Raw genomic sequence first — 13962 nt, forward strand, 5'->3', positions numbered from 1 at the left:
ATATATATTAGATAAACTAGTTAAAAAACGTTAAGAAAGAAAAGGGTAAAATTTTCAAAAATTTAGCAGAAGAAGAGGAAAAAAATAATTGAAAAAGAAAAAAAAATTAAATTAACTGCAAGGCTAAAGAATCATGGGGAGAAAGCCATGAGTTCCTTGCTTTGCTTTCTCCTCCTCTGGAATTCCGCGGCTCTCCTTGGTATTGAAACTGCACTCCTTGGTACGTGAACTTGGTCCTGGCTGGGTTTCTTGTTGATCTTCTGGGGAAGGGGCCTGTTGTAGTGATTCTCAAGTGTCTTTGCCCCAGGCGGAGTTGCACCGCCCTTACCAGGGGCCGGGCTGAGTAATCCACTAGGGTTTGCTTTTGGGAGCTTTTGTTCCCTGAGCGCTTTCCGTAGAGTTCCGGAGGACGGGAATGAAGATGGCGGCCTCCCAGTCTTTTTCCCGGAGGAGCCGAGAGCCCGGGGCCCCACTCCTCAGTGCACCCTCAGAGAACAGCACCCAATTACTCCCGTCACCCTGCCTCTGGCCGCGCTCCGAGCTGACCGAGCCTGCAACCGGTTCAAGGTAACCCCGAGCTTAGAGTTCACTCCTCGGCTCTGTCTCTGTAGCCGGCTTCCCCGTTCTAATACCTGTAAGCTCTGTGACACTCAGACGCCCCCGATCCTTCTGTGACCCTGCGGGACCTGAGGCCACGCTGACCCCGTGTGGGCTTCACCCCGGTTAAGCCTCTGGAGCGATGTCCCTCAGCGGAACAGACTTTTTTAAAAGTCCTGATTTTGTGCTCCATTGCTCCGCCGCTTGCCGGGAGCGGGCCCCTCCCCCTGCAGTCTATCTTCCTGTCGCTTTGGATTCACTTCCCCACCAGTCCTACCTTTCAGAAAGTGGTTGATTTTCTGTTTCTAGAATTGCTGTTCTTCTTCTCTTGGATCTCCTGTTGGATTTGTAGGTGCTTGCAATCTTTAGATAAGCTATCTAGCTGATCTCCCGCTACCTGAAGTAGTCTCAGCCTGCTACTTCTCCGCCATCTTGACTCCTCCCCTCTATGTCGCATATTCTTTATCCATTCATCAGTTGATGGACATTTGGGCTCTTTCCATAATTTGGCTATTGTTGATAGTGCTGCTATAACATTGGGATGAATATATCCCTTTGAAATAGCATTTTTATATCCTTTGTGTAAATACCTAGTAGTGCAGTTGCTGGATCAAAATATCAGAAATATCGCATACCAGCCAACATCTGCTCAGAATGTGGCTCTTGATGAGGGTTTGGACATCTTGTTCCTGATATTTGCAACTACAGTTGTTACATGGGTAGACCATGCTCCCCCTCTCCTCCTTAGCCTCAGTGCCGGTTGGTTGCCAGGGCATCAGGAAGATGGCCTAGCTGCATCAGCTTCAAGCTTCCTTGGCAGGAGTCCAGTGCACAGGGTCACTCTTCAGGAAGCCTCCACTCTCCTTCCCAGTAGCATGCATTTTCTGCTGCAGAAAGAGCCATGGAAGGAACAGACACAATTCATTGACTGGCTCTTCAGCACCATGGAAAGTCTTAAAGAAGACCTCTCAGCAAAATCCAGGGAGCTTTTAAAACTACCTTACTATCCTTGAGAGTTCTCCAGAGTTTAAGAAGAAAGCTGAATGGATCTGAGTGTATAGCTGGTGAAGTTTTGTGGTAGAAAGCAGCATTCTAAGTTGGATGAGGAAAACCATAGAAATGGAAGAAGTTTTTTTTAGAATTCTTGTCTGGGAATGCTGAGACATGATGCAGAGAGTTAGGGTCATGAAAAGGTGGACACATAACTGAAAGCATGCCAGGAGCAGGGGACATTGCTTTGGTGCCCAGGCCAGTTGAGACTGAAATAAAAACTTGAATTTTCTTTTATCTCTCTGGAGTTCAATATTAAGATTTTCTTAGTGAAAATTTGACTGCATTGTATTCTCCGCCATAAATTCTGGTAAAATAATCTTGTGAATTTAAAAAAAGGCAAATACCATATGATTTCACTCATATGTGGAATTTACAAAATAAAACAAATGATCATGGGGGGGAAAGAGAGAGTCAAACCAAGAAACAGACTCTAACTATAGAGAACAAACTGATGCTTACCAGACAGGAACTATCTGGGGGAATGAGTTAAACAGGTGATCACCTTCTCTCTTTGTCTCTATGAGTCAGTAAGAGTTTCACTCCTTCCCTGTGGTTTTTGTGGGGCCAGAAGAAAGAAGGGAGAACATGAACATGGTCAGCCTGCTACCCTTAACCACAAGTTCCCTTGGTTTTGTTTAGCCAAGAGTTCCATGGCTGCTAGTTACAAATCTCCCTAGTTCTATGACTGATTAAGCAGATGTCTTCCTTCAGACTGTCAAAGGCATTATGGATGAAATAATATCACAAAGGATACTGTGAACGATATTTGCTAATTACTGTGTGGGGCTTGACATAACTCCAGGAATTCTGGGTTAGTAGAATAAAATGTCATTATCCTGAACAACAACAAAATAAGTGATAGGGATTAAGGAGTGCACTTGTGATGAGCACCAGGTGTTGTATGTAAGTGTTGAATCACTAAATTATACACGTGCAACTAATATTACACTATATGTCCATTGACTGAAATTTAAAGAAAAACTTTATAAATACATACTAAAATAAAATAAAATGCTATCAGACACCATTACATACTACAAAGTAATCATTCATGAAAGAAGGAGCCAATCAATGCCACAAACTTCATTGTTGTCATATTTGAAGAAATTGCTACAACCACTCAACTTTCAGCAACCATAGCCACTCTGATCAGTCAGCAGCCATGAACACTGAGGCAAAACCCTCCACCAACAAAAGTTTATAAGTTGCATAAAGTTAGCAATAAAGTATTTTTAAATTAAGGTATGTACATCTTTTAGACATAATGCGATTGTATGCTTAATAGATTATTACACTATGGTGTAAACATAACTTTTATATGCACTGGGAACACCATAAATTCATTTGGCTCATCTCATTGCAGTTGCTTTATTGAGGTGGTCTGGAACCAAACCCACAATATAACCAAGGTATGCGTGTATATTTATGGTCTCTGAATATTCCACCTTGGGAAAATTGGATGCACTCCAATCACGGAGAAAATTATAAAAACTTCCCAAGTTGAGAATCTTCTGGTCTGATCCTTCTATTCTAATGAGAATTTCCCCAAGTACTGTGGGTTTGATGCTGTGACTCTAACTTTTCATGTCTTCTTTGGTGCTCCTCAAGCTTCTGTGAAAAGTATTGGGGTACAAAGTTTGCATTAAATGGTCAAACAGGAGATGGCTGTTCTCTGAAGAACAATGTGTATAATGAGTAAAAATAAGTCCACTCCCCCAACCCTTTCCCTCTAAATGCTCAATGCCTCCAGAATAATCTAAGCTACTTTTTTTTAATCTCCTAATCCAATGACAAGAGAGATAACAGTGCTGCCTCAAGATATCAGATGCCTTTATTTTTGGTGGCCTATTCTGCATCTGTGAAATTTTTTATTTAAATTCAGTTAGCCGACATATATACCTCATTAGTTTCAAATGTAGAGTTCAGTCGTTCATCAGTTGCATATAACACCCAGGGCTCATCACATCATGTGCTTTCCTTAATACACATCACCCAATTACCCCATCTCTGATCCAGCTTCCCTCCAGCAACTCTCAGTTTGTTTCCTATAGTTAAGAGTCTCTCATGGTTTGTTTCCCTCTCTGATTTCTTCCATCTGTGAATTTAATGCTTGGGTTTTTAATCCCAGTACAGGGACAGGAAAACACTAAAAAGGAACAAGAAAAATTTAGGTTTAGCAAGTGAAAGCTAGAAAAGGATTTTTTTCCCAGCACTCTGAAAATAATACCGCAGCCTTGTTTTGTTTTGCTCTTTTCAGAGTAGAGATGATTGACATATTTAATTCAGTTCCTGAAGTCAACATGAACAATCTGACCCTCCCCCCAATAAGCCAAGGAGAATATAACAATTCTGTAATGTTCATGTGGAGTACAAAGTGGACAATCTAATCCAGGTGTCTGATCGGCTCACATACTTGTGGCTGAAACTTCTACTATCCTCCTCAAACTCCAGCCCATCCCATTCTGGAATTGCCATTGCCTTTGCCATTGCCAAGGTCAGTGACCTTTGGTGCAACCAGATTCATATCTATGTCCAGTAGGTCCTTTGAGATGTTTAATTTTTCATGGTCAGTACTTACTAAACCATCCATGGTCAGGCAGAGGGTTATGTGTTTAGTTCCAGTTTATGGACTGTGCAAGGTACACAGGGAACTTCACAACTTGAGCAGGGCAGAATTTTGCAATGTTAACTGACTTTTCCTTCCATATTTCCTTGTACTCCTCTACCTTTGCACTATAAAATCAGTTGGTCAGTCAACCATTCACTGCCTCAAGAGAAGCAGAAAAGATAGGTACTCCTGCCCTCCCTCACATTAGAAGGTTGACTATGAGCCAGTAAAGTCTCAGTATAGCCTCTTCCTTAGCACAATCACACTCTTTGAACTCAAAGATCATTTCCCTTACATCAGAAATTAAATAACTTTTTTCTGGGAGAGAATGACACAAATTTTTAGATCTTATATTGTTTCTAAATCCATCTGTCTACAGCAAAAAGCAAAAAAAAAAAAGGCTTAATTCCATTTGGACATTCAATTCTTGCCTCTCAATAGAATGATCACTGAGATCTGGGAAATTATCTGTACTAATTCATGTATCACCTAGTAACTGGCCTCTGACATGCACTTAACAGTATAAATAACTACAAAACTGTACAAAATTCATTAGGGGACTGTTTGGGGGCATTGGACACCAGAAGGTGCAGAATTGCAATCCCTGAGAGAAGGAAATTATGAGATGAAACCACCATTTCCCACAGCATGCTGCCTGGGGGCATGATCCAGATGGTGGCATATGGAGTTGGAACCTAAATGAACACAGATGCTTTAATGAGTTTAGGAGACTAGAGTTTGCAGCTGCTGAAGCACTTCAAATTTGCAGGTCTTATCTGGAGAGAGGGGAGCTCTTGTCTGAGGCTGAGGGCAAGACTCCATGAAGCCTATGATGGAGCAGGTGCAGGGGGAAGAATGCAGAAACCTTGCTGAACATTTTCGGTATTCAGTTCAGATGACAGATAGGGCAGGTGTTAGGGATAAAGTACTCTCTCTTAGAACTAAATTCGAAACTGATACTTACCCACCCTCAGAAAGAATGAAAGCAAGCCAGACAGGCCCAAAAGATCCAATAGTAATTTAACTAGTTGCCAAAACAAAACTGAACAACCTTTATGGAATATGAAAAAGTCAAAATTTCTTTAAAGATTTTATTTTTGTTATTTGAAAGAGAGATATTGAGAGAGAGAGAGTGGGGGAGGGGTAGAGGGAGAAGCAGACCCCACTGCACAGAGAGCCTGAAGTGGGTCTCCATTCCAGAACCCTAAGATCATGACCTAAGCTGAAGGCAGATGCTTAACAGACTGAGCCACCCAGGCACCCCAACAAAGTCTAAATTTTAAGTAATATATTATTCATAATGTACTGCACAAAACAAACCAAAAAAATGTACCAAGAAGCACAAAAGGGTAAACACAAAAATCAAGAAAAACATCAATTAATAGAAACTTACCTCAAGATTCCTAAGCTGTTGGAATTAGCAGAAAAATTGAAAAGAATGCCCAAGTCCCTCTCCTCTCATGCACTCACTATCACAATCATCTCCACTTAGCTGTGTGAATCTATGAGGTTTGTTTAATAACTTGCTCAATGTTACACAGACAGTGTTGGAGCCAGGATTTGAACCCAGAGATTTTTTTCCACTGTGAGGTTGGTCTACTGATTATTAGTATTATTATCAGTGATTATTAGTATTAGTGATAATTTTTAATGCATGAACCTCATCTACAATTAGGAATTTTCAAAATAAATATAAAAAATAATAAGAAAATTTAAAAATTTTAAAAAGGGAGTTTTCAAAATAGTTTCCTCATTTTACATGATATTAAATGAAATTATAATAGAATAAAATTTATTTTACATAAATATTTTATAAGTTTATTTTTAGTGCAAGCCTATAAAGAGAAAGAGAGAAAGAATGGACATGTGATTTAGGGAGACCTCTTTTTCTTTCACAGTGTTGTTTGTCCCTTTGCCTCTATTTTTTTCCCAGTGAGCCTGAAATGAAGATGTCGAGTTCAGACTTTTGCCTGGTGAGGGCGCTCTGAAGATTTCTGACATGAATACTGGCTTCAAATGACTGGCATGACGTGGTGCAAATTGGCACTGTGGTCCAAGCATCACTCCATGTGTGGACTTACACACTCAGTTTTACAGGTCTTTACTATGTGGAAGCATCCCCCAAATATAGAAGAGACAAGATGGGGCCACACAGTGTCAATTATACCGTGTGAGACAAACGAGTCTATACCCAGCTTATATGTCTTGACACACATCACCTTAATATCCAGCAAACTCTGCTCTCTCTGGAACCAGGCTGTGACTCAGCAGTACCTACAAGGCCATACTAATGAAGATTAGAAAAATCAAAAGCTTTTACAAAATATCTAAGTGCAATATCTCCTGTAAATTACTGTCCTTTCGGGGGACTCTGTGAAAAATGTAATATGCACACCTTGATCCCTCAAAGGAAATTTGGTAAGGTGAACACCCTCTCCAACTGTCCTTACAAGAAATGAAAGAGAAATATGGCAGGAGAACCATGAGAATCACTAAACCAGCCTCACTGCCCTGTGACAGTCCCCTTCCCCCACATAAACAATAACCCCTCCCTGCAGGGACCTTCCAGGAACTTGGGTGACTATGGTAAAGAAAAGAGCACGGATCTGAGAGGTGATATTAAGTAGTAACATAAGTAGTGACAATAATAACTAACATTTATTGACCACATACTACATTTCAGATGTTTTAGTATGGGCTTTACATGGACCTTTTCCCTTAATTCTCCTGACCACACTGTGAGTTAGGTTATTACTGAAATTTCACAAAGGAAGCATCTGGAATTGAAAAAGCAAAAGCAATTCTCATGGCTGGAACATGGGGCATGTAGGACTTGGACCCAGATCTCTTTGCAGCACCCTCATTCTTAATGATATGCCAGTGTTTCCTGAACATCAGTTATCATCTGTTCACCACCTTTACCCATTTTGCCATGTGTGATCATGGTAAATATACTATTGTAATACCAGATGCCTCCAATATACATAATATTTCACTTGCATGTACTATATCTTTGCTAAGAATTTTAATTTATTAATCTCATTTTCTCTTAAATCATCATACATCAATAAATATATTTAAATTAAACTTTATATCATTACAATAAATGAAAATCCCTCATTGCTTGTCATAAATTGCAAGTCACCATAAAAATTGAAGTGAGACAAAATGTACCATTTAAAAAAATGACTTATGCCAGTCAGAATGGCTAAAATTAATAACTCAGGAAACAACAGATGTTAGCAAGGATGAGGAGAAAGGGGAACCCTCTTACATTTCTGATGGGAATGCAACTTGGTAAAGCCACTCTGGAAAACAGTATTGAGGTCCCTCAAAAAGTTAAAAATAGAACTACCCTGTGACCCAGCAATTGCACTACTAGGTATTTACCCAAAGGATACAAACAGTGATCTGAAGGGGTACTTGGACTGGAATGTTTATAGCAGCAATGTCCACAATAGCCAAACTATGGAAAAAGCCCAAATGTCCATCAACAGATGAATGGAAAAAGAAGACATGACATATATATATATACAATGGGATATTACTCAGCCATCAAAAAGAATGAGATATTGCCATTTGCCATGACATGGATGGACCTAGAGGGTACCATGCTAAGTGAAATAAGTCAGTCAAAGAAAGACAATTATCATGATTTCACTCACGTGTGGAATTTAAGAAACAAAACAGAGAATCATAGGAGAAGGGAAGGAAAAATAAAATAAGACGAAATCAGAGAGGGAGGCAAACCATAAAAGACTCTTAACTTTAGGAAACAAACAGGTTTGCTGGAGGGGAGGTGGATGGGAAGATGGCATAACTGGGTGATGGGCATTAAGGAGGGCACTTGATGTAATGAGCGCTGGGTATGATATGCAACTAAGGAATCACTAACCTTTACCCCTGAAACTAATAATACACTGTATATTAATTAATTGAATTTAAATAAACAAAAATAAAATTAAATTGGTAAGTAAATAAAATTTTTTAAATGACCAAATATGTATTAACATTTTCATCTTTGTGAAAGTTCTTTGATTTCTATAGCCCTTTTTATTCTTTTGAATAATCTTCTGTGTTTGGTCTTATTTACTAAACCATATTGGGCATTACTGTGGTGTAAAAGAGTGTGCCATATGATTCTTCAGCCATCAGCCCTACTCCTAGAGCCCCATCAAGCTCAGTTCTGGAGATTGCCAAAATGCTTAAGCCTCAGTTGAGCCTCTTCCTTCTCCCAGGTTTCGATCTCTGAACTCAGATACTTAATCAGATACAATAAAAAACAAATATACCTTTTTTTTTTCAGAGAGAGAAAGAACAGCACCTTCAGCAGCAGCATTGTCTGAAAATCAAACTGTGGAAAATATTTGGGGGGCATATATCATCTTGTGGATTTCATCAAATCCACCTTTGAAAAAATCAATTTCTATCTAAAGTCCTTCCAAATTTCTCTGAGTTCATTGTGGCAGAAGTAAAGGAAGAAAGGCAGGGTAGGAAAGGGAAGAGTGGTCCTGGGAAATTTTAATTTGATAAGAAGCCTGAAAGAGAATATCTAATCCTCAAATATTCATCCACCACTCATTTTACTCTACCAGATGTTCCCACTAGTCCCTTTTTTGAGAAGAAAGCCTGGAGGAAAAAAAAAAACATCCAACCTAAGCCATCAACATTTCCATTAATCCTCAAGGCTCAAAAAGGTGAAGAACTTGCCCAGGTTCAATTAGCCGGTAGTGGTGATTTTATTGGCCAGAAAATCTGAACTGTTTTTTCATCACAGTCATTTTCTTATTCACAAGTCTTTGTCACACTAATCCTTTTTGAAAATGTTAACTTTTGAGAATCTTGTGAGTTATTCAACTGGAAACATCAGGTAAGCATTTGGATCAAAGCATATGAGTTCATGGAGGAGTTTTGAAATGAAGATAAAGTTTGAAAACCATAGATATAAAGATGTTTCAGTTCTATTCTTTGGTCATGTCTTACCAAAGACCCCAAGCAGACAAGCAGCAAAGAGAAAACAGGCAACTGACAAAAGAGGTTGCTATGCAACACAGGAGAAAAGCTAAACAAAATTGATTTGGTTCTGTCACTCAAATGTTGTGGTCCCAGCAGAGAGTTTCCTTAAGCAGAAAAAAAGAAAGAGAAAGTAAGAATGGAAAAATTCTAGAGAGATCTGCTGTTGACTTGGAAAAATACAAGTCTATTGTTAGATATGAACATATCACAGTCATTTATCATTCTGTGATTTAAGCAAACAAACATATTCTCGTCTCATCCTGGCAGTACAGCATCATTTTGGCCTTGAGTTTGCTCTTGCCTTGTCCCTTACCATGGGATGAGGAATCTGGAGCTAAAAGAGGGGTGCTCACTTAGAGACGTTGGGTAAGAATTCAGTGAATGTGGATATGAGGAATTTATTATTATTACTTTATGGAAGTAGTCTTGAGTGGAAAAGTAATAAGAATAATTTTAAGTCATGATACATGCTACTGCATAATTGCCTTCCTGAAATAATTTATTGGTTTACCTTCCCAATTAGTAATGCATAAAAACACCTGTTGACTATCTCCTTACCAAAACTGGATATTTCCTCATTTTTAAATGTTTAAAATTTGATTTAATTCTTTTTACAAGAGAATGGATTATTAATTCTCTCCAAGAGAAGTGGTAGAATCTAAAAAATTTAGTGAATTTGGTTGTCTACTTCAGCGACAAAAGCAAAAAAAAAAAAAAAAAAAAGGCCACCACAAAAGATTAATGCAAATTCTAGCTTGTAGAAAATGCTGTAAAGAAACTACACAGTAATGGAGACCACTGCAGCAAGTGAAAAATCAACACATCTTGCTAATGAAAATTTCTTACAAGTTTGTTAATAGTGTGAATGATCTCAGAAGCACCTTTTGTAGTCATGTTTGCCAATTTTGACCAGCCCACATTTCACATTCAAAATACTTCTCAACACGGAAAAATAAGTTATTTTTCATACAAATGACTAACAGATATATGAAAAAATGTTCATCATCATTAGCCATCAGGGAAATTCAAATCAAAACCACACTGAGGGGGCACCTGGGTGGCTCAATGGGTTAAGCCTCTGCCTTTGGCTCAGGTCATGGTCTCAGGGTCCTGGGATCGAGCACTGTGTCGGGCTCTCTGCTCAGCAGGGAGTCTGCTTCCCCCTTTCTCTCTACCTGTCTCTCTGCCTACTTGTGATCTCTCTCTGTCAAATAAATAAATAAAATCTTTAAAAAAAACCCCACACTGAAATACCACCTTACACCAGTTAGAATGACAAAAATGAACAAGGCAAGAAACAACAAATGCTGTGAGAGGATGTGGAGAAAAGGGAACCCTCTTACATTGTTGATGGGAATGAAAGTTGGTGCAGCCACTTTGGAAAACAGTCTGGAGATTCCTCAAAAAATTAAAAATAGAGCTACCCTATGACCCAGCAATTGCACTACTGGGTATTTACCCCAAAGATATAGATGTAGTGAAAAAAAGGCCCAGATGTGCCCCAGTGTTCATAGCAGCAATGGCCACAATAGCCAAACTGTAGAAAGAGCCAAGATTCCCTTCAGCAGATGAATGGATAAAGAAGATATGGTCCCTGCAATTGCATTACTGGGTATTTACCCCAAAGATACAGATGTTGTGAAAAGGGCCATCTGTACCCCAATGTTTATAGCAGCAATGGCCACGGTCGCCAAACTGTGGAAAGAACCAAGATGCCCTTCAACGGACGAATGGATAAGGAAGATGTGGTCCATATACACTATGGAGTATTGTGCCTCCATCAGAAAGGATGAATACCCAACTTTTGTAGCAACATGGACGGGACTGGAAGAGATTATGCTGAGTGAAATAAGCCAAGCAGAGAGAGTCAATTATCATATGTTTTCACTTATTTGTGGAGCATAAGAAATAGCATGGAGGACATGGGGAGTTAGGAGAAGGGAGTTGGGGGAAATTGGAAGGGGAGGTGAACCATGAGAGACTATGGACTCTGAAATACAATCTGAAGGGTTTGAAGAGGTGGGGGGTGGGAGGTTGGGGGAACCAGGTGGTGGGTATTTGGGCACCGATTGCATGGAGCACTGGGTGTGGTACAAAAAACAATGAATACTGTTATGCTGAAAATAAATTTTAAAAAATGATTTTAAAAATTTTTAAAAAATCTTAAAAAAAGAAGAAGATATGGTCCATATAATACAATGGAATATTACTCAGCCAGCAGCAAGGATGAATACCCAACTTTTGCATCAACATGAACAGGACTGGAGGAGATTATGCTGAGTGAGATAAGTCAAGCAGAGAAAGTCAATTATCATATGCTTTCACTTACTTGTGTAACATAAGGAATAACATGGAGGACATTAGGAGAAGGAAAGGAAAAGTGAATTGGGGGAAATCAGAGGGGGAGACGAACCATGAGAGACTGTGGATTCTGAGAAACAAACAAACTGAGGGTTTTGGAGGGGAGTAGGTGGAGGGATGGGCGAGCCTGGTGGTGGGTATTAAGGAGGGCATGAATTGCATGAAACACTGGGTGTTATATGTAAACAATGAATCTTGGAACACTACATCAAAAGTTAATGTTGTATTGTACGGTGACTAACATAACACAATTTTAAAAGTTACATGAAAAAAAAGAAGTCATTTTTCTGATTCTGTAACTTTCATATGTTCTACATCTGTGAGTTTTGAGAAGCAATACATCCCTTAGACTCAGGCAACAAGCCCTACCCTGGCTTTATTCTAGCCCTGTCCCTCACAAAGGAATGAGAAACCTGGGTTAAAAGAGGGGTGCCCACCCAGAGCCCACACTCTCCTATAGCATATTCCAAGTACCTAGAACCCTGGAATTCCCTGCCCAAATGATCTCAAGGCAGACTTCAGGGCCTTTTTCCGAGTTTGTCCACCAGAGGATAAACTGCAATGTAACAGTGTGCCCTGCAGGTTCAATGGATCATCTAGGGACAAATTTTTATGTTGGCAGTGGTGAATGTGAATGTGTCTTAGACCTGGAGGGCTAAGGTGTCTATGGTATCTACATGCATGCATATGAGAACCCTTGTGTTGAGGAACAGAGATTGACATGGGGAGATAACCAGTGCAAGGGATGGGCCAGGGAACACCAATTTTCTTATTTTCCTGTACCATACAAATATTAGGAGGAGATCTGCTGATTTGCATCAAAATTCTCTTTAAATCTACACATAAATAAAGCTAATTTCTTCCTGTTCTCTCAGCAACTCCAATAAAGAGAAAAAATATATAATTTTCCACACTATTCATCCTGTAAGTTCAATATGCATAGCATTAGTTATTTTTTTTACAAAAGTTAGATTTATATTTGTAAATATTTGTTTCCATTCAGAACACAATTTCTTTTTTTTTTAATTTAATTTCTTTTCAGTGTAACAGAATTCATTGTTTATGCACCACACCCAGTGCTCCATGCAATCCGTGCCCTCCACAATACCTACCACCAGGCTCCCCCAACCTCCCACCCCCCGCCCCTTTAAAACCCTCAGATTGTTTTTCAGAGTCCATAGTCTCTCATTATTCATCTCTCCCTCCAATTTCCCTCAACTCCCTTCTCCTCTCCATCTCCCCATGTCCTCCATGTTATTTGTTATGCTCCACAAATAAGTGAAACCATATGATAATTGACTCTCTCTGCTTGACTTATTTCACTCAGCATAATCTCTTCCAGTTCCCTCCATGTTGATACAAAAGTTGGGGATTCATCCTTTCTGATGGAGGCATAATATTCCATAGTGTATATGGACATCTTCCTTATCCATTCGTCCAAAGGGAATCTTGGTTCTTTCCACAGTTTGGCGACCAGGGCCATTGCTGCTATGACCCCTGGGGTACAGATGGCCCTTCTTTTCACTACCTCTGTATCTTTGGGATAAATACCCAGTAGTGCAATTGCAGGGTCATAGGGAAGCTCTATTTTTAATTTCTTGAGGAATCTCCACACTGTTCTCCAAAGTGGCTGCACCAACTTGCATTCCCACCAACAGTGTAAGAGGGTTCCCCTTTCTCCACATCCTCTCCAACACACGTTTTTTCCTGTCTTGCTAATTTTGGCCATTCTAATTGGTGTAAGGTGGTATCTCAATGTGGTTTTAATTTTAATCTCCCTGATGGCTAGTGAGGATGAACATTTTTTCATGCGCCTGATAGCCATTTGTATGGCTTCATTGGAGAAGTGTCTGCAGAACACAATTTCTGTTAAACATATTTGTCATTTGTCTAAAGGGCTTTGATGCTAGGACTTCTTTTTTCATTTAATATATGCAGAAGATAAGGTCATTGAACTCTCTCGACTGTCATTCTATCCTCTTTCTAGTGTGTCTTCTTCCAGATTCTCTGGATTGTTTTTTTCTATTAAAAGCATTCGCATAATATCAGAAGGTTGAAGTTTGTTGGAGGCCATATTATTTTAGGCTTTTGTTGTCATTTGATCAAAATGATGTTGTGAATATGTTAGTATCCAAGCTCTAACATGGTGGATGTCAAGAAGTTAGTTTCAGAGCCAGGGGACAGATTCTGAAATTAATTTCTAGAGTTCATCCTAGAGTACAGTCCTTTAGCTTTTCCAAGAATTTTGATGACTTCTAAAGATTTTATTTATTTATTTATTTGACAGAGATCACAAGTAGGCAGAGAGGTAGGCGGGGGGTGGGGGG

The sequence above is a fragment of the Lontra canadensis genome, unplaced genomic scaffold (assembly GCF_010015895.1).
Source record: "Lontra canadensis isolate GAN:19392208 unplaced genomic scaffold, GSC_riverotter_1.0 scaffold268, whole genome shotgun sequence".
NCBI lineage: Eukaryota > Metazoa > Chordata > Mammalia > Carnivora > Mustelidae > Lontra > Lontra canadensis.